Source organism: Balaenoptera borealis, assembly GCF_965194805.1.
Source record: "Balaenoptera borealis genome assembly, chromosome: 13".
NCBI lineage: Eukaryota > Metazoa > Chordata > Mammalia > Artiodactyla > Balaenopteridae > Balaenoptera > Balaenoptera borealis.
Genome location: NC_138870.1, coordinates 55,088,736 through 55,107,319, shown reverse-complemented (window position 1 = coordinate 55,107,319; position 18,584 = coordinate 55,088,736). Strand labels below are relative to the sequence as shown.

Here is an 18,584-nt window from a genome sequence, read left to right as displayed (position 1 = left end):
ATGGTTAGGCCAGGTGGCAAAAAATAAGCTACTGAGCCAGGATTCTGGTGGAGGAAACGGAGAGGAAGAGGTGAGTTAGTGAGACTGCTGTGAAATCATTGGCTGGATTCTTCTTGGTCATTGATTGTACTCTGGGGAGGAGGGAGAAAGATGCATGAAGGGCGTTTTAAGCTTGATGGTGATCTGGGGTTGGGAAATGGGGCCGCTGAGCACCAGAGAAAATGGGGGCGGAGGGGAAGTGCATTTATTTGCCTGGGATATTGTGGTAATGGAAGAGAAAATAGAAAATGTAGCCAGCAGTGATAACTGACCTAGCCAGGGAGGCAGCCGCCTAGGGGCTAGGTGATGCCCCCCAGTTTCTCCCAAACCTCACTGATTCAGAAACCAGATTGAAGCATACGTTTGCATTCTCTGTGAACACAAAGTGTACCCAGATAATTAATAGTGAAAACTAGACTTGGGGAGACTCTTAAATCTTAAAGGAACAAACAGTTTTCTAGAACCCACTTATTAGAAACAATTGACTTGATGATTATAATTTATTCTCAACTGTCTCTTCTATTCATGAAAGAGTTTCCTTCAAAGGATTTGGCTTAGAAACTTTATTAATCATGTTTCAATGACGGTATATCCTTAAAAGGAATCCAGATGCATTTCTCTGCAAATAGTCTTCAATTCAGACATTTTACCAGTTCAAACCCACTTTGATTTCTAATATGTTTGAATAAATAAGGCTATGCTGCAAACCTAATCTGTTTCCTGAGGATTTGAGAAATAACTTGGAAATCAATTGTAAAGCACTATTTTCTGGGAAAACCCAATACTCTGTAGCCAGATGTCTCCTAAAACACTATAACCAAGAAAAATCCTTCATCTGCATTATTCACCAAAGGAAACAGGAATTTCTCCCCATTGTCAAAACTAATAGAAATTTCTCTATTTTATGTGGGTTTACTCCATTTCGTCTTGTGATCTACTATTATCTATACTGAAAGCAGCAACAAAATATAGTTCGCCATAAAAATGAGTCACTGAAGCATAAATGAGACCTTGTCATGCAAATAGATTTTCACGTTGGGACGATCACCAACACAGGGAAAATCAATCGTATAATTCCCAGACGTTAAAAAATGCACAACTTCATATTGTCTCATTTATTCCAAAGACCTATATATTTTAAAGAACTGACTAGAATTTTTGGTGATTTTTATACTTGAAATTATATAATGGACCTTCTTGAAAAGTTACCAACAGGGAATTCCCTGGCGGTCCAGTGGTTAGGACTCTGTGCTTTCACTGCCGAGGGCCGGGTTCGATTCCTGGTCTGGGAACTAAGATCCCACAAGCTTAGAGAAGTACAACCTTTCAAGACTGAACCAAGAGGGCTTCCCTGGTGGCGCAGTGGTTGAGAATCTGCCTGTCAATGCAGGGGACACGGGTTCGAGCCCTGGTCTGGGAAGATCCCACATGCCGTGGAGCAGCTGGGCCCGTGAGCCACAATTACTGAGCCTGCGTGCCACAACTACTGAAGCCCACGCACCTAGAGCCCATGCTCCACAACAAGAGAAGCCACCACAATGAGAAGCCCGCACACCGCAACGAAGAGTAGCCCCCGCTCTCCGCAACTAGAGAAAGCCCATGCGCAGCAAAGAAGACCCAACGCAGCCAAAAATAAATAAATAAATTTATATATAAAAAAAGAAAGACTAAGGGTCTTTCTTGAATAAAATAGACTTGAGCCAATTCCAAATATAATGCGTGCTTGAAAGTCATGAAAATGTCTATTGTTCAAACATTTACCTCTTTGGTGATAACTTTTCACTTTCCAATCTCCTCTTCCCTCCTCATCTTATTGCCCTTCCTTTACCTCTGTCCCACACAAATCTATCCAAATGGGGAGTGGGTTTTTTTTTTTTTAAACCATAAAACACTTTGCCTACTACCATCTATTGACTTTTGGTTTTCATTCCACACTCCTGTATGAATAATCAACTAAACAATGCCTCCAATGTAACCTCAATGAAATCGACATACGGATTGGCCTCGCTTCAATTTAAAGGTAGAGGCAGTTTCGCACATATCTGTTTTCAGATAAATGGCTCGGATTCCCTCCTAGGGTTCACAGAAAACTCTTAGTAACATCTGATGTGTTTGAACTTTAGAGTGTCGAGGCAAACAAAGAAACTTGATTCTTCTTAAGGTGGATCTATTTCTATAAAAATTAACCATTATAAATTAGAAATGTTGGAAATAAAATGAAAACTACATGCTGATTTAATCCTAGGCTCTTGGTACCTGGTCAGCTCCTGATGATCTTTAAACAGTTCCGTTAAAGATGTTGGGGTCAGCCTACAAACACTGAGCCCTTTATGGGACACCAAAACTCAGACTTGGAGTAAATAATGATCAGAAAACAACTCTCCAACCCTAACCTCTAGCCCTATATCCCTCCCCGCACTGTCCTCCCTATGCAGTGGAAATTGAATACAAACTTTATATCATCAACTCAAGATGAAATCATCCCCTTACCACTTTACTAACTTACTTACATTTTAACATCTTTGACATCTTACAATCAATGGTCTCTTATAATCAGTGTTGGCCAGGTAGAAGTCCTGACATAATCGTCATTGCTTTTGTTCCCATAACCTTGAACTTGGTTGACATTTTGGAAACATGACTGGATAACTGCAACCCTTCAATATTTAAGTCAACAAACTGTTAAAAGATAATTTGAGGAAGAAACATGGATTCTGGCTGTTGTCTGAAAACCTTCCTTTGATCTGGTGAGATCAAGCAATAACCAGCATTTGCAGAAATGGGTGTCTATGACTTGAAGGAAAATCCCATAGAGAATAGTGGGAGCACTCTTGTGCAGCAAACACAACACTTTGATAGCACAGAGAGCAACACTGTGTGTGGAGAAAAATTCTGAATCAAAAAATGATGGAAAGAGTTAACTTGGGATGAAGGCTTTAGGAATAACTTATAGTTATTTTCCTCATATTTTTCTTTGTATATGTGCATTAGAGCAAAATATGTTAAAGAAAAATCTATCTAAATTAGCTTAAATGAACTCTTTCAATAAAAGCAAAGTAAAAATTATAAGTTACAACTCCCCTCCCCAACTTTGTGCCATTTTAACTGGCAGTACTTTTCTTTTTAAATTATACCTGATATGTTGGTTAGTCTTATAATCAGTGTTATCTCAGATTTGATGAAATAGAAACACATTCTATTCTTCGTGGAGGGAAAAGAAAAGAGGGAGGCAGTGGATATAGAGGAAAAGGAGAGATTTCTCTGTGACTAGGAGGACTTTTCTATTGCTTCTTGCTATGTAGAGGTCCAAAGCTGAAACTAGCCACTGGTTCAGTCTAAAGATAGCAGACTAGAACTTTGCACAGGATTAAAACAAGTGTGTCAAACACCTTCAAAGTAAGAAAATATAAGGAGGAGGCAAACCAGTGTTATTTATTTTACGACCTTTCTGTTGACCATCAACACTTGGTATTCCTGCAACGTGTTTCTTGGCAATTTGCAGCTATAGGCTGATGGACCTTTGATCCTGTGAGGCTGGTAGTTTGTTTTTACTTCCACTTTCCATTTCTACAAAAAATGAAGCCAACCAGTGCCTCCTGTAAGAACGAAGTCAAGCTGTTGACTGTTGAGAAATAACTGTAGTCCTCTGCTTCTGCCACTAGACAGTGTACTCTCTCTATATTCAAGGCACTGACAATGCTGTATTTCCTCAACCCTGAGAAACTGGGTATCTAATAGAAGAGGTAGCCTTATAAATAACTAAACACTAAAAGTGTAGATGGACTAGCCAATATTTACTACAGATCGTATCTGGGATGTACTCAGTGTCTTAAGTGCTTGTCTCCTCTGGATTTATTCCAAGAGTAAGAGAGAGAAGATTCCCAGGAGGAACATTGCATTCTTATGGCTCACTATTTTTTCTTGGGAAATGAATGATCTAAATTGCAGATGAATTCATTGACTCTCCAAGCTGTAGGCACTAGCTCCCCCACTCACACCACAGGAATCCAAAAGCAGAACTCCCTTGTTTTCTGGAATGTTGGAAAAATAGGAAGAGATATGGAGCTCCTTATAGTTATTTTTGAAGTAAACAATTGACACATATTTATTTATTTATTTATTTATTTTTAAATTATGGTCAATTGATTTTTTAAAAAAATTTATTTATTTATTTATGGCTGTGTTGGGTCTTCGTTTCTGTGCGAGGGCTTTCTCCAGTTGCGGCAAGTGGGGGCCACTCTTCATCGCGGTGCACGGGCCTCTCACTATCGCGGCCTCCCTTGTTGCAGAGAACAGGCTCCAGACGCGCAGGCTCAGTAATTGTGGCTCACGGGCCCAGTTGCTCCGCGGCATGTGGGATCTTCCCAGACCAGGGCTCGAACCCGTGTCCCCTGCATTGGCAGGCAGATTCTCAACCACTGCGCCACCAGGGAAGCCCCTGACACATATTTATAAATAAAAGTACTGAGGTATAATGGGAAGAATAAGGTTTTGATGCCAGATCTGGGTTAGCACCAAAACTGTGTGATCTAGGGCAGATTACCAAACCCCTCTGAGCCTGATTTCATAATCTGCAGCACGGGAAGGTTACAGGAGATAAATTAATCACTGGCTTGTAGTAGAAGCTCAATAAATGTTCATTTCTGTGAAAGAGAATGACTACTGGTATCATTACTTTATAAATCACCTCTTCTTAGAATGTGTGTTATTATAAATAATGCTACAATGAACATTTTTGTGCACAAATCTTTGTCTAATTCTCCAGTTGTTTTTCTTAAAATATGTTTCGATCAGTGAAATCATGAGATCAAGGGTATAAACATTTTTAAAACAAATTATAACACATCCAAGCCTTTTCAGAAAGGTTATGTCTTTTTATTTTTATTTTATTTATTTTTGGCTGTGTTGGGTCTTCGTTGCTGCCCGCAGACTTTCTCTAGTTGTGGCGAGCAGGGGCTACTCTTTGTTGTGGTGCGCGGGCTTCTCATTGCGGTGGCTTCTCTAGTTGAGGAGCACCGTCTCTAGGCACGCGGGCTTCAGTAGTTGTGGCTCGCAGGCTCTAGAGCACAGGATCAGTAGTTGTGGTGCACGGGCTTATTGCCCTGAGGCATGTGGGATCTTTCTGGACCAGGGCTCAAACCTGTGTCCCCTGCATTGGCAGGCAGATTCTTATCAACTGCGTCACTAGGGCAGCCCAGAAAAGTTATGTTTTTTTTACTGAATAGGAGAATGCCATTCTCACCTATACCTCATGGGTATTACATTTGATTTTTCTTGTTTAATGGTATCTTTTATCTTACCTTTGTTTTAGTTAGCATTTTTTGATTACTTATGAAATTGAACTTTATTATTTATTAATTATTTGTATCAATAACACTTTTTCATGAAATACTGATTTGTGATGATTCATTTCTCATATAAGTTTTCATGCATACTAGAGTCTGATTCTGAATCAGCTATGTCTTCCATTGCTATGTCTTTCCAATCTTGTAACAATGTCACACTGTTTTAATTATCATAGCTTTACTCCAAATTTGAATATGTTTTGAAAAGCCTTAAGACCACTGAGCTCAAAAATAGCAAGGCATGGTAAGATGCTGGGGAAAAAGCAAAAAGAGAAAAAAGAGACCTAGACGGAGATAAAATGTTGGGATGCCTCAACAAACTTCCCAAAGACTTGCATAAGGCTTGAAATAAGATTTGGAAAGTCCCTTAAATCCATTATGGATCATGACAGAGATGAAAAAGATGGGTGGGGGGGTAGCTTTTCTCTGTACCCTGATCACCGCCTCAGTGACCAGATGATAGGTGAAGAGTGGATCCCTTTGTGTATGCATTCAGTTTTCCAAATTGATTTTTTTATTCACCTGCAAATGAGATCACATCACTTTTTTGTTTGGAAATTTCCAATCACCTACCCATCACGTAAGAGTGAAAACTACACTTACAAGGCACTGAATGGCCTGGTCCTTGCTGGTCTATGCAGCCCTATCTCCCTCAAAGCCTTCCCCCTTCTGATGGCAGGAGAGGATCTGAATTCCCTGGGTAACCATCCCCCTTCCTTCTGTTCTCCTGATTTTTTTCCTCTGACAAATCCCCATAGTCCTTTACATTTCAGTTCAAATAGAATCTCCTTAATCAACTCTTTCCAGCCTCTTTCAGCTACTCTCTTTTGTACTTTCTTCATCTTTCCACCATAGCAATGACTTTATTTTAAGGATAGACACTCCTTGGGGGCAATGACCATGTTGTTTCATCTTTGAATCCCTGGCATCTAGCATGGTTCCTGGCACAGAATGAGTGATTAATAAAAAGTTCTCAAATAAATGAGACCAGATCGGATCTCGGATGCCATGTAAGAGATACAGCCACTTTTTTTTCCCCTCCTGAGAAATACTCCAGAGTTAGAAATGAAACACAACTCTGTACAAATTTTTTCAATGTTAGTCTTTTGAGTTTTTGAATTTGTTTATTTGCTATTGCCAGAAGGGCATACTTGAAGATTTTTCTCCATCCACCTTATTGAGGCATGTGTAATGATTACAAAGCTCTTTTTGTAGAGAGGAAGCACGCGGCTGGGATAAATGTGGCTAATCTGAAGAAGAGGAGCGATATCTCTGAAAAAGCACCGCCATCATCCAAAGAAGGGAACTCGCAGATCCGCCCACTCACTCATCCAAAACCAAGTAGGACAAAAACTATCAGCACCTCCTAACCACAAGACTAAATTATAAACTTCCAGCTGCCAAGCCTCGCTTCAGATATTGCTCTTATTTCTGGCTTTTCCAGAATTTTCCAGCTTTGACACACATCTCAATTTTAGTGCTAAACAATAAAGCACATCTTAAGGCCACAACTGAACAAAAACCCCTGCTGGCCTCAAAGTCCAGTGCTTCTGGGGACAATCCCTGGGAAGTGGGCTAGACAGGAAGCAAAGCTACCTCTCACTTTCACAAGTTGTAACAGCCTTCCAGATCGTGTCTGTGGTCAATGACTGACCAGAACTGGCCAGCCTCCAACAGGCTTGTTTAGACTACTTGATGAGTTGACACAAGCAACGACTCTTTCCAGTGCTATTAGTGTCTGAACATTAACGAGCAAGTGTTCAGGGAGACTATTAAAGAGAAAGGGCATTTTAATCTTTGTTTTGGAAGTGAGCCCTCCAAATAAACCCGTGGTGAGGGAACCCTTCTGAGCCAGTGACTGGATGGCAGCAGCGGTTGACAGGAGATGGGCTGAGTCATCGCTGCCCAAGGATCCTCCGCTCAGGGACCGGGAAGAAGGGAGGGGACCGCCCCAGCCCACCACCCTGAGAGAAAGAAAATGCTAAATACACCCTATGATGAATTGTCAGCACTCTGTCAGCAATACTATACGTTTAAATTCCAAGCCAATGGTTCACAAAGGAGTCCCTTATCTTTCCTAACTGCAAAATAAACAAACTTCCAGGAGAGAGGGTTTCTCACCTTACAAAGGAACCCTTGCAATTTAGAGACTGCTAGGATGGTATTTAAAATTATGGTTCTGGGAACTGGTGTGGTTCCCAGGTGTGTTACCCTGTCAATGACAATCTCAACTAAAAGTGTAGAGATGGTGGCAAGAATGTGACACATGAGGCTGTATCTGTCTCTAAGAGTGGGCATTCCAAGCCAAAACAAAGGCAAATGTTTCACGCGCGAAGGAGAAACATGTGCTGATCTTTGCTTCTTTTTTTCTTGTTCTTTTGTCAGCAAACACAAAAGGAGAGAATCATAAAACTTAGAGTTTAAAGGGAACTTAGAGGTCTTCTGATCTAAGATCAGTCTGTTTTGCATATTATTAAGCTGGCGAGTTCAGCTAATGAGGGCCCTAATCATACTTTTCATCAAATAGTAATAACCATTTAAGTTTCTCCCTGGGGACTTATAAAACTAGAAAGAGAAAAGTTGAATATCTCTGCATCCATGAGTATGAATCAAGAATCGTTGGTAGGATCTATGACACTTCTACTGAGTACGCATCAGTGTTTATTTTTAATCATTCTTACGCAGAATTTCCAAACAGCAAGAAATTACTGACTATTCCACAAAATCTCTTTTCTTCCAACCATTCGGTTAACTGAGTCCATCATCAATTTGGTTTGTATAACAGGGGCTGAAATGAAAAACAAAGAGTTTTAACTTCAGACTCTCATATTTAATAAAAGTGTTTGAAAATGGGAGAGAGTGAGAAATAAAACCATCATATAATATTCAAGCTGAAGAAGATGAGAAATCGGACCTATCTATCCTTTCATCCTCCCCCTCCATCACTGAGGAAACTATAAACACTGGATTGTGAGAGCCCACTCAAATAGTAATCTTGGAGAACAGAAAAAGAAACAAATGGTTACAGCCTCAATTATATTAGTGATTACAATCAGCACCTGCAAGCCTGCTGCAAATATTTCTATGTTGACAATGTTAGAAATGATGGAAGATATGCCTGGTGCCCATTTTCAAGATGAGGTATATATGCTGGTGATGACTTAAGGTTGTCATAGAAAGTAACCACAGCTGCCTTTTGCTTCATTTATCTGTTTCTTTCATGCACACTACATATTTTAGAAAGTAATTGCCTCTGTCTTATTCCAAGTTTGGAAGTAGAACTTTAAACCACCAGCCTCCTATTCAAATATATGTTTTTCACTTTGGTAGGCTGAATAATGGCCCCCCAAAATACCCAGGTCCTGATTCCTAGAAACTGTGAGAGGTACCTTGTATGATAAAAGAGACTTTGCAGATCTAAGTTCAGGTTCTTGAGATGGGGAGGTTATCCGGGATTATCTTGGTGGGTTCTAAATACAATCACAAGTATACTTATAAGGAGGAGACTTGATTATAAAGAAGAAGGAAAAGGTAATGTGACCACTGAAACAAAAGTCCAGACTGTTGACTTTGAAGATGGAGGAAGGGGTCATGAGCCAAGGAAAGCAAAGAGTGCAATTCCAGAAACTGGAAAAAGCAAGGAAACAGATTCTTCCTTAGAGCCTTCAAAGGGCATGAGCCCTGCTGACACCTTGGTTTCCACCCAGAAAAACCATTTTGGGCTTCCCAGCTTCCAGAACTGAAAGAGAATAAATTTCTCTTACTTTAGGTCACTGAGTTTGTGGTAATTTGTTACAGCAGCCATAGGAAACTAATACAGTCACCTTTCCTTATTAAACAGGCTTTGTGGGACTTCCCTGGTGGTACAGTGGTTAAGAATCCGCCTGCCAATGCAGGGAACACAGGCTCGAGCCCTGGTCCGGGAAGATCCCACATGCTGCTGAGCAACTAAGCCCGTGTGCCACAACTACTGAGCCTGTGTTCTAGAGCCCGCGAGACACAACTACTGAAGCCCGCGTGCCTAGAGCCCGTGCTCCACAACAAGAGAAGTCACCGCAATGAGAAGCCCCGTGCACCGCAATGAAGAGTAGCCCCCGCTCGCCGCAACTAGAGAAAGCTTGCACGCAGCAACAAAGACCCAATGCAGCCAAAAATTAAAAAACAAAACAAAACAGGCTTTGTAAATCACTCACAAAATCAACATTTTTTTTCCCTTAGAATTATAGCTGATGTATATGGGAAACCTGGGCTGTTGAAGAAGTTGCATAATGCAACACGATAAATTGAAACACTCTGCCCCTTTAAAATTGGTCATCTTTGGAAAGACACTTTTGCTCAACTATTTTTTGGTTTGCAATTTATAGCTTGTATAACTCCAAATAAATATTATATATTTCTAAAATTAGTATATTTTTGACATAATTTTATTTAACCCTTCGTTTCTATTACTCAATATTTAAATTTTCCAGTTTGGGCTTATTGTTCCTTTTAAAACAAATTGTCCTTTACAAAATACGTTATTTCCCCCCCCCCTTCTGAGAAATTAAATGAGAAATGGTGGCAGTCTATGTTGAAACATTTGTCCTTTAAATTATTTTAAAATCTCTGGAATAATCACATTTTAAACATCTGAAATGGCATAGGACCATTAAGGGTACGACTAGTAAGGAAGTGATTCTGGAGAGAGGAATTGTAGAGAGATGACACTGATGATCTACATACTTCATTGTCAAGCCTGTTTTTGAGTATGGACCCTCTCCCTCCTGGCACACTAATATTTAGCTATGACACCTTTATGAAAATACTTTCACTGCTTGTCATACTTTTATGTGATCTCATTAATTCAACCAACACATGTTGATTAGTACCGGGCAATGTGCTAGATAACAGGGAGATAGTGTTAAAAGAAGACGCAGGTCCTTGCCCTCATGGAGCTTATATTCTCATCTCAAATCAAATTTAAATTCTTTATCACCAATCTTTAGCAAATCTCCAATGCTATGAATTTCTCTTTCCTTTCTATCCAAGGACATACCAGCTTCTCAATAAATTGGTAAAAGAAGTAATGCTCTCTACATATGAAGGGCTACAGAATTTATGGAGCTTGGAATCTCATGTAGAGAGCATACTCTTTTCCTTCCTTCTTGGATTTACAGTTATTCTCTTAGCCTCTCTACTCGACCTGTCTACCAATTCATCCTTACAGTTACCTCCCAAATAATCCTTCACCTGAGTGCTCTCTGAAACCCAAGGAGGAGTCAAAAAGAAAAAAAGAAAAGGAAAGAAAAAACAAAAGGGGAGGGCTTCCCTGGTGGCGCAGTGGTTGAGAATCTGCCTGCTAATGCAGGGGACACGGGTTCGAGCCCTGGTCTGGGAAGATCCCACATGCGGTCTGGGAAGATCCCACATGCCGCGGAGCAACTAAGCCCGTGAGCCACAACTACTGAGCCTGCGTGTCTGGAGCCTGTGCTCCGCAACAAGAGAGGCCGCGACAGTGAGAGACCCGCGCACCGCGATGAAGAGTGACCCCCGCTTGCCGCAACTAGAGAAAGCCCTCGCACAGAAACGAAGACCAAACACAGCCAAAAATAAATAAATAAATAAATTTTAAAAAGGCAATTAGTTTAAAAAAAAAAAAGAAAAAAAAAAGAAAAAAAAAAGAAAAAACTGAGCCCTCTTGGTGCTTTAAAAAAAAAAAAAAAAAAAAAACAAAAGGGGAGGAAAAAAGAAAACATTTGGGAAAAACAAACAAACAAAAAAACAACCCAAAGAGTCAACTCTTGGGAGTGTGAGTGAATGTGTTGGCCAGGAGTTTATGAGGACAAGCCTATGAGATTTCAAGGCAAGAGAGACCAGAAACGAGAGAACCGCACATCTCTCCTATGGTTTGCTGCAGAATGCTATGTCATCAGTCCGTGGTAACAAGAGACATTAACTGAACACCTACTTTGCTGTAGGTACTGTGCTCAGCACTGGAGTTGAGATGAAGATTTCCCATCTTCAAGGAGCTCACAGACCATGAATTTAATGAGTACCTGCACGATCGTATTGTTTCCTCTTAATTACCATAACTCAAGAGGATGATAAAAGAGAAGATCACATGAATGTGTGAAATGGTAAGAAACTCTTTATGTCTCTTTATGCTTGGTGGATTGTAATAAGGCCCACATTAGCAGGGTCCAAATGTTATCAGCTGGTTATTAATCCCATTGTTATATCATTTGTTGTTTCTTGTCTTGGTGAAAAGTACTGCTCAGAACCAACCATCACCTGTGCTTTTCTGCTATGTTCATTGTGTAGTAATTTTACAAGTGAACATGAAATGGTGATGATGGTGGATGGGGAAGCATGGGTATTGGGAGTTGAAGTATCTATGTTACAATCCCAGTTCTGCTACTTGCTAACTCTGTGACTTCATACAGATTTCTTAATTTCTCCCTATCTTCATCTGTAAAGGTAGAGATAATATCTCTTCATAGTGATTTTTAAAAAAGGATCAAATGAGATAACACATAAGGAATATATCGAACCAAACCCAGGCACCATTGCCCTAGGTGGAGAGACAGGACATAATAGTGCCATGTTGGAATTGGGTCACAACCACAAGCTGGGATTCTTTTAGAGAGGGCTGACATTCAGCTGATGGGCACTGGTTCTGCTAGAGTTGTCTTTTATAGCTGGGGTCCATTTTGGTTTGTTGGTGTTTGCACTAGACTGGCTATAAAATTTTCTGAATTTCACTCTTGCCTTGCAGGAAGCTCTTTCAAGGGTAAAACTACTTGTTAGTCTTTTGGCTCTAGAGCAGTTGAAACAACCTTATAGAGGTCAGTGCTCCCTTTTTATAATAATTCCCTTTATTATTCTAAAATAAAATAATTTTTTTATTATTCTGTACGAGAAATATAGAAAAATTAAGGAGGAATAGTACAAATGGATACTCGAATAAACCGAGTGTTAGGGTAAGTAATAACAGTATATGTGTTTACCTATAATAATAATAAGAAAACTAATCTTAATTTAAGTAAGGGGAAATGTCAAGAAGAAATACAGAGTCGAAGTGCAGAAAATGAAGTCCAATACTCTTACAAATGAGCTGGGTTCTGTTTATAAGAATAATATCAAAATGATTCCCAATTTATGACATGGATTAGGATAATAACACTATCTTACTAGACGTGTATTCAGTCTCTAGGATTTTAAAAGTCCTTGGAGGCTGTATTTTTTGATGGATGATGCGGAATAGAAGGTTTGGGAAAGGGAACTATAGTTCAAGAGGTTTTTGAGAAGTTGTGTGGTGGTACACCTCTGGGGACAAGGTCAGAGTCAGACTGAAAAACAGCAAACATCCCCCGCCCAAATTAGCAAGTACTTCCAAAACATAATTTTCACAACATAGATTTCTTATTATATTGCCTCCAAATTTTTGAATATGAAATATTATAAACCAGCCCTTCTTTTTAATGGACCTCAATCTGATCTCTATGTTTTGCGTGTCTCTGCTCATACAACGTTTGAATGTTAAATTCATTAAAATACATCTCAGATATCTTTTATTGCAATTTTTGGTGACATCCAGAGATGTAGACGGAAACAGGTTTGTTGTATGGGCTGTTGAAGACCTTGAACAGCATGGTGATTGGTGACACGACTTCTCAAAATGACAAACAACACTTACTAACCTTCTAAACCAAACAAAGGACCTTCTTCCTTTGATTTGCATGGTCTGTTGCTTTGCTGGAAAGTCAGTGTCTATTAAAACTGTTCAAAAATTATATAAAGTAGCATTAGGTTTCAGGCTGAGATAATTATAAACAAATTTCTCACTTATTTGACTATTTGTTGGGATATTTAAAAGCTGTACAAAGCTCAGCTTCTTCATTGAGCAGACTGTCCCCTGCCCTGGGAGACCTCTAGAATGCCTGCTTCATCAACTGCTAGAAGTATACCCTAATCATTGTGAAAACAAAAAATACCTCCACAGATTTCCAAAATGCCCTCTAGGGGGAGGTACCACCTCTGTTGAGAATCAATGATCCAGATCTGTGAACTTGCAACTATGAGGATGGCCGTTCTCATGTAGCCTCTGAACACATACTTTCCCCTTTGTTTCTGTGTTGCATTACCCAGGCAATCCTATGTGATATTTCCAATTTTAATGACAAAAGAACTATAGAATAATTAAAATATTTCTTAAGGTAACACTTGGCTAGAAGTCCAATTTGGTTGGACCCTGTTTTTAGTCTTTCTGTATAACACACAGGATGTGGTCCAGTGAGGGAGGTGCTTCACAAGTTATAGATCAGAACATGAGCATTAGTAGAGACGGGTGAGGGCTGTAGACCCCTTGATGCTGGGATTTGCCTTTTTCACCTCTTCATCAACTAGGCCAATGCCTGGCCTGTAACAGCTGCCACTGTTCCTTTCTGTTGGGTCAATGTTGAATGCGGTATGCTGGCACACCTGTTGCAATGCAAGGTAGAGGAGATAGGGACAGTGTCAGAGCTTGGCATCACACTCATCTGTTAGGGAGGATGGTCATTGGTGGAAATTGGTACCTGAGGGGCACACCAGGCTCAATCTTAATCCTGGAGCTTGTGAGCCCAGGGGGTGTGTGAGGTGGGTGGGAAGGGAGAGGAGTTAGAAAGCACAGTTCAAGATGAGGTTCTAAAGGCTGTGGTTGGGGGCAGAGTAACCAAGAGTCTTGGGACAACACCTAGGCAAGCAGGAAAGCTACACTGCTGGTTCACATCCCCTATAGCCGGGCTGAGACCCTGGGGTGAGACTCCTGGTCCTCCTGAGAGGGCCTTCAGGAACACAGTACAGCACGGGGGCTCTGGCACCAGCTTGGAGTTTAGGATCGTGTCCCAGGTCTCAGGGAAGTAAGCACGGCAACCGGCTGGACATTTCGGAACAGAGTCAAAGGAAGAGTCCCAGTTTGATAGCCTGAAGGGGAGTGTGAGATGGCCTAAAGGATTGGGATGGGATGAGTTGTGCTGGGGACGTTGTGGACGACCAGGAGCCATGGTCTCAAGTCCCAGGTACGATTGACGGCAAACGTGAGTTTGGGAGCAATGTGGTGGGACAGAGTCTGCCACTGGGCCCTGTGAGTGGGAGCAAGACATGCTGAGATACTTTCCAATGAAAGAGAACCTGAGGGTGTCCTGGAAAGTAGGGTCAGGCTGGCCTCAGCTTGGAAGGACTGGATGAGATAGAAGGAAGGGAAACTAGCTGGGTGGGTGGTAGAAGTGAGGTGAGGAAGGCAGCATCATTTTTCAAGTATACATTTGAATGAGGTGATGTATTTTGATGTATAATGTACTATGAGGTGCGTGAATTATGGTTAGTTTTAACTATATAAGTAAATCACAGGAACTTACTAAGAAAGGCTTAATTCTTAGTGCCCCAACCAGAGGGCAAGCAGACCAAAATTTCCAGTCACTAAATGTTGGGGAAAGGTCTAAAGTCTTCCAGATGGAATGTCACTTGAAGTGGGAAGCAGGAAGGGGGGAGAAGTGTGTGCCATTTCTCACATTGACTTTACATCTGTTATTACTTTCTTATTTCCCTGAGATACTAGCCTTGCCTCCACAAAAAACAATCCCTTCTCCTTTCCCATAGCAAAAAGAAGGCAGTAATATAAATGTGAGGCTTTTTTGTTTCTAAACCTATCAATAGGATTGATTTTATTTGAGCGTCAGTTATCTTAAGTTTCAAGATTGTCTTATCCTCAACCAAGTAGTGACTGCTTATGTAGAAACAAAGATCACATCATCGTTTAATGAAAGGGGTGTGATGACAACATATTTCACTCTAAACAGGAATCTCAGCATTAATAGTTTTCATGTTATTGAAATCTCCAAATTTTTTAGCCACATGGCCTTGTATTATGGATTCTTGGTCCACATTACTCCCGAGCTGGATCCAGTGGGAACGACAAGTAGTTATTTCAACCTAACATTTTGTGTAGATCAAAACAAAGAATCAAAGAGAATTGTTTAAAACAACAGACAGCAAATAAAGTAGAAGAAATTTAAGACAAGATATCTGTCTCAAGGTCTAGTAAGCTGTGCTGGTTCAAGAAGAATATCTTAACACCTTTGCTGGTCCATTCGTGGGTCAGATTTAGAAGCAGTACATTTAAATTCTGGGGTGTTTACAAAGCAAAGATGAGATTTCTCACCGTCATCCTTCACAGTCATCAAATAGGTATGGACGAGGATCTATGACAAGATGCTGGGAACCTAATAAAATAGCTGCTAAGGGCCAGATCACGCACCTGGTTGATAACTAGTGAAACCTTGTTGCCACCCCGTAAGTATCAGTTCTTGCTGTTTCCCAAGTCCTTTTTGCATAATTTTAAAGTTAGGTTAACCTACAGGAGCAAGTAAGCCTTCCCCGCTTGATAAGAACCATGATTGGCCCTACGGTGAAAAGATCCTAACCATGTTGGATAAATTAAGCCTATCATTGCTATTTTGCAAATAGACCGCATTCTCTTCTCCTTACCTAGAACACCCTCTCCACACCGTCCACTGATCTAAACACCATGCCTCAAGGCCTAGTGAAAGTCATTCATCATCCTAGACCCTGACCCTCACTGAAGCTCCCTGCAGTCCTGAGAGTCTCAACTACATAATTCAACCTGCGTTTCTTTGGGGTTTTCTTTTTTTCTTTCTTTCTTTCTCTTTTTTGATGCATGCTATTGCTTCCAGTGTTAATCCTGCCTCTTCCACCAGAGCACTTCACTTATTCCCTTAAGGCGAGTTTCATGTGGTAAGCATCTTTTGCCTTCAACTGGTACAGAAATGAGTTACTATTTTTGGCAAAACGAGTTTAAGATTTACAAAGCACTTTCCTGTGTATTCTTCTTTAATCCTCATGATAATTCAGTGAGATGATACTATCATTATCGTCATTTTATAGACGAGGAAACAGACTCACACAGGTCGAATTACTGGCCTGGGATCACACCCTTAGGGAATGGTGGGGCTAGAATTGAACTCAGTACTCTGGATTCTAAATCCTTGGCAATTTCCACTCTGTAGATGGCCCCTTCCTAACAGGGTGCTCAGTGGACCTAGAATTTTCTTATAGAATAATTCTGTTATACAAGGGTGGGTGGGGGCATGCTTATGATTCTTGTGGTTTACAAGATGGAATTTAGTTTGTGAAGATTCAAACATTTTAAAGGTTCATGCTTGTAAGAACTTTAAATGCATCGATACTGTGGGAGGAGATTGATGTGAATTTCACTTCCATAACTGCCTGGAGCCATGTAGATTTATACCTATATGTAGATATGTGCTGTATATGTTCAGTTCTTCTTCTTTTTTTTTTTTTTTACTAATTAAATAACTTAATTTTGAAATTAAAAATTTCATACGGTTGATCACCTTCACTCATTTAACCCATCCCCAAACCCCCTTATCCTCTGGTAACTTCCAATATGTTCTCTGTATCTATGAGTTTGTTTTTGTTTTATTTATTGTTTGTTTTGTTTTTTAGATTCCACATATGAGTGAAATCACGTGGTATTTTTTTCTGTCTCCACCTGACTTAGTTCACTTAGCATAATACCTTCAAGGTTCATCCATGTTGTCACAAATGGCAGGATTTCATTCTTTTTTTATCGCTGAGCAGCATTCCATTGAATATCTTTATCCATTCATCCATCGATGGACACAGATTGTTTCCATATCTTGGCTACTATAAATATGCCACGGTGAACATAGGAGTGCACGTATCTTTTTGAATTAAGTGTTAAGTGTTTTTGTGTTCTTTGGATAGATACTAAGAAGTGTAATAGCTGGGTCATATGGTAGTTCTATTCTTAAATTTTTGAGGAATCATCATACTGTTTTTCCATAGTGACTAAACCAATTTATGGTCCCACCAACAGTGTACAAGGGCTCCCTTTTCTCCACATCCTCCCCAACATTTGTTATTCCTTGTCTTTTTGTAATAACCATTCTAACAATTGTCAGGGGATATCTCTTTTGATTTGCATTTCCCTAATAGTTAGTGATGTTGAGCATATTTTCATGTGCCTATTGGCCGTCTGTATGTCTTCTTTGGAAAAATATCTATTTAGATCCTCTGCCCATTTTTAAATCGGGGTGTTTTATTGTTGTTGAGTTGTATGAGCTCTTGATATATTTTGGGTATTAACAATTTATCAGATATATGACTTGTAAATATCTTTTCCCATTCAGTAGGTTGCCTTTTTGTTTTGATGATGGTTTGTTTCACTGTATAGAAGTTTTTAGTTTAAGTCCTGTTTGTTTATTTTTGCTTTTGTTTCCCTCGCCTTTGGAGTCAGATCCTCAAAACTATCACTAACACCAATGTCAATGAGATTACCACCTGCGTGTTCTTCTAGGAATTTTATGGTTTCAGGTCTTACAGTCAAGTCTTTAATCCATTTTGAGTTAATTTTTGTGTATGATGTAAGATAGTAGTCTAGTTTCATTCTTCTGCATGTGGCTGTCCAGTTTCCCCAGTGCTATTTATTGAAGAGATTATCCTTTCTCCATTGTGTATTTGTCGCTCCTTTATTGTAAATTAATTGTCCATATGTTTGTGGGTTTATTTCAGGGCTCTCAATTCTGCTCCATTGATCTGTGGGTCTGTTTTTGTGCTAATAACTTACCGTTTGGATTACTATAGCTTTGTGTAGTATAGTTTGAAATCAGGGAGCATGAGACCTCCAGCTTTGTTTTTCTTTTTCAAGATTGTTTTGGCTATTCAAGATCTTTTGTGGTTCTATACAAATTTTAGAATTATTTTTTCTAGTTCTTTGAAATATGCCATTCAAATTTTGACAGGGTTTGCATTAAATCTGTAGATTGCTTTGGGCAATATAAACATTTTAACAATATTAATTATTCCAAACCAGGAACAAGGAATAGCTTTCCATTTATTTGTGTCTTTTTCAATTTCAAGTTTAGTTCTTTATTCCACATTAAGTTTCTTTTTTAAGTATGGTGTGAGGCAGGGATTCAGTTTATTTTTCCATTTGGAAGGCCAGTTGTCCCAGCACTATTTGATGAGTAATCCATCACTTTCATTGATCATCAGTACCATTTCTACACTCATCAAGTTTCCATGTAGGTTTTTGATTATGGACTTCTTATTTTGATCCATTAGTTTGTCTACCCCTGTGCTAATAACTTTGTAGCTCTGTAATATTTTAGGGAAAAT

The 18,584-nt window shown here is 39.8% G+C and overlaps 1 long non-coding RNA gene across 3 annotated transcripts in view; it reads left to right on the top strand.

The window, feature by feature from the left end:
* The window catches only part of LOC309609597, a 198,988-nt gene that overhangs the window by 96,594 nt on the left and 83,810 nt on the right, over positions 1 to 18,584 (top strand). The window contains exon 3 of one of the 3 annotated variants that reach the window (XR_014233502.1): positions 11,342 to 17,486. The exons of 1 other annotated variant lie outside the window; for it this stretch is intronic. This is a non-coding gene — a long non-coding RNA (uncharacterized lncRNA). Of the gene's footprint in view, positions 1 to 9,225; positions 11,002 to 11,341; positions 17,487 to 18,584 lie in introns of those variants that run through there. One more of the 3 variants, XR_014233503.1, reaches the window with a different exon arrangement.